A 3580-nucleotide genomic window follows, 5' to 3' on the forward strand; every position below is an offset into this window, starting at 1 on the left:
AATAAAGCAAAAAAAAGGAAAGAAAAAAAAGGAGAGAGAGAAAAAAAAAAAATATATATCAAAAAATAATATTTTGCATATATGTATACCACTCAAAAATATGGACAATCTGCTGTTCCACGTCGATGCTCGGAGGCCCTTTGATGATGATCCAGGTCTTCAACCACTGTTTTTCCCAGTACACAACACCATATAACAAAAAAAACAAAAACAAAAAAACGTGCAACATACACCCAGAGCCTTAATACTAATATCCTGCCGACTACGCCACATGTTACAAGTACGACATCCGCCGTCTATAATTAATGAGGGAATAAACCCGCTCAAGTTGTTCAATTAAATGAAAGTATAGGCACTGGTGAGGTACACAGTCTTTTTATTTCTTTAAAAGAAATATACACATATAAACGTTAGACTAGCTAAAACAAATATCACACACAATAACCTTACACAATGTATGACCACAAAAACAAAACAAAATAAGGGCCACAGTAAGAAAAGGGGAAGATTGATTTGGTGTAAACAAGTCTGGGGCTGGAAGTAACAGTCTCCGCTAGTTAAGTGCAACCAAGGAAATATTATAACACGTGCCAAATGTAATACCCAAACCTCAAATCACTCACAAGATAGTGCTATCACTGCATCACACTAACTCCTAATAAGGGAGATATGGTCACATCCGGTACCAGGCCCCCTAAATGGCCCAAACAAAAATACAACCAAACAAAAATAACGAATACACTATACAATGCAACTAACAGACAGCAACTATATGAAAACAAAAACAAAAACAAAGAAATTAAGTCCAAGCAAACACACACTTGTAAATAATTTTAAATACTGGGAAAAACAGCGGTCATATATGCGCCATCAGCTGCCAGATGAATCTGTCAACACATAATACACCTACATTTATACACCATTAAAACATACAAATAACATTTAGATCATAATTTAATTTGTACATCTTTATATAAAAGATAAAACCACATAAAACATCTCATTACCTCCACAAGGTGTCCTATTTTATATCAAACACATCATATCACCAGTCATGAACGCGATACCAGCTTGCTACTACAACACATATAGAACACATATAAAACACATGCTCAATAATACTCTGCTTCCTTTTGCCATGATAAAAATCAAACGACCTACCCAGGAATTGTCAGCAACATGAACAAAAGAAGCTGGACGATATAACGCGTACAGCTCTAAGTGAGCGCGCGCGCTGCCACGTTTGTTACTACAACACAAAACACACATACTTAGCAACAAACAATACTCTACTTTTTACACACAATCAATCTAATGACCTACCCGGGGATTGTTGGCAACATGAACAGGTAAGCGATACCCTCAGCGTGCAGCAGCTCTTCCCACTCGCAACAATGCCACGCCAAACGATCATGTGCGTGTCTCCCACAGCATTGCGTCACCCACCCTTTAACTCGCTTAGGCGGAAATTACGCTGCACACTTTCCGCCGTGACGTCAGTCACCATAAAAAATATATAAACACCATCAACCCACTACATATGGTTTTCTGAGCACACACATCCGAAGCATGCGCACAGAGAGTAGGATGGGGCACCACGTGAGTATTCATCTAACTTCTCTTTCACATCTTAAAAGCGCTTCAACTGTCAAATACACACAAGGTTATGTCAAACAAAGTTCACATAAACAGTCGGTTATGTTTGTGAACGTAAACAGCAAGTAAAGAAATCGCATGTCTGAAGTGAAAGTAGCATACTATACACTATAGAACCAACTACCACTGTATATGCGGTTGATATGAATCATACAACAACAACAAAACAGAAAATCACTCACTGCTCTAGTAGCTTTTTTTTTTTTTTTTTAGGGATTAAGAACAAGACTCTGATGTGTGAAGCAGGCTTACCGGTATATGGAGTGGAGCTGAAGAGGGTGAATGATGACAGGTGTGGATGATATGAGGTGTGAGCCAGGATGGATTATGGGAAATGTAGTGTGAGGTGACTGGTCTGGTGACTGAGATTCTGTAAAATAAGAGCAGTTATAAGTAAACCGACCCTCCTGCATTCCTCTCTTTTGTGTCTTTTTATACCAAGTTACTACAGTGACACTGACATGTTGCCACCAACTGGCATAATGTCATAATAACCTGCAGAAAAAGTCACTGAACAAATCAATAAACACATTTTATTCAAACTTTTATTTAAACAAACTTTTAGGAAAAAATGTCGAATCTCATATTTTTGTGACTAGTCAAATCTCATACTTGATGCTGCATGTGACACAATGACCTTTTATGGAAGCTTGTTTTCGCCACTGAATAAAATATAAAAAAGGTAATTGTGTTTTTTTATCTCACAATTACGAAATATATACAGATACTTTTTTTCTTAGAATTGCGTGATAATTGTGACTTATGAAGTCAGAATTGTGAGAGATTGGGCCCTATTTTAACGATCTAAGCGCATGGCCTAAAGCACACGGCGCAAGTGCAGTTAGGGCATGTCCGAATCCACTTTTGCTAGTTTAACGAAGGGAAAAATCGTCTGTGCGCCCGGCGCATGGTCTAAAAGGGTTGTCCCTATTCTCTTAATGAGTAATGGGTGTGTGTTTTGGGCGTAATGTGCAAAAAAAAAACAGAGTATAATTTCTCATTCCCTTTAAAAGCCAGTTGTGCTCGCACCATGAAGGATTCGCTATTTACATGGCGGAATTTACAAGCGTAAAGACTGAACGCGTCTCCAGAGAGCAAACTGATAAGCTCATTGCCGAGGTTAAAGCACGCAAGCAGACCATCTACGGGACAAGCCGGATTCCACCATATCTTTATGTACACAATAATAATCTTTTTACATTGTAATCCTTTTATTTTTAATACTTGGCTAGTTTGTGTCCTGCTGGGCATCCCTGTGTGTGTAATAAGCTGACGGTACGCACGTTGTGGACCTGCCTATATAGGTGCACATTACTGACACGCTCTTTAAATAAAAAATATATATTTTGCGCCATTGACTTTTAGACCAGGTTTTTGTCGGTCAATGGCGCAGTCTATTTCAGTTGCCTCAAAATAGCAATGCTCCAAACCCTCGTTTTCAGACCAGCACGCCCATGGGCGCAAATGCATTTGCTATTTAAACACCGTGGCTAAAGACATGAAAATGATAACTGCGTTGGTCTGAAACTAGCAAAAACACACTTGCGTCGCGCCTGACGCTGCATTGCACCAGGTGTTTGATAGGGCCCCTAAACTCGCAATTCTGAGAGAAAATGTCAAAAATATGCGAGATGAAAACGTGCAATTGTGAGAGAAAAAAGTAATCATTGTGATATAATTCTCATATTCCAATTGTTCAAACAAGCTTCGATAGACCTTTGTTGCTAATATTATGGGTGAAAATTTTTAATTTTCAGTTTTCATGTAAGTTTTAGTAATTGCTTCTATGTGCTTCTGTAATTTTTATTAGTTTTTGTTTCATTTTAATATTTAATTTATTTTTTGTTAAGTAGCACTTCGACTTAATTTCAACGTATTTCATTTAGTTTGTATTGTAGTTGGCGATGCTTTCGAAACATGTACT

At 37.9% G+C, this 3580-nt stretch overlaps 1 long non-coding RNA gene across 2 annotated transcripts; it reads right to left on the reverse strand.

The window, feature by feature from the left end:
- Positions 1–295: 295 nt before the first annotated feature.
- On the reverse strand, positions 296–1516 carry LOC307009269. 2 transcript variants are annotated; one of them, XR_013799977.1, is made up of 4 exons: positions 1324–1516; positions 1162–1249; positions 1008–1074; positions 296–887 (listed from the first exon to the last, which is right to left on the reverse strand). It is a non-coding gene; the product is annotated as an uncharacterized lncRNA (long non-coding RNA). The 2 variants fall into 2 exon arrangements; XR_013799978.1 differs by having other exon boundaries at positions 1008–1077.
- Positions 1517–3580: the final 2064 nt, after the last annotated feature.

The sequence above is a fragment of the Phoxinus phoxinus genome (assembly GCF_949152265.1).
Source record: "Phoxinus phoxinus genome assembly, chromosome: 13".
NCBI classification, from domain to species: Eukaryota; Metazoa; Chordata; class Actinopteri; order Cypriniformes; family Leuciscidae; genus Phoxinus; species Phoxinus phoxinus.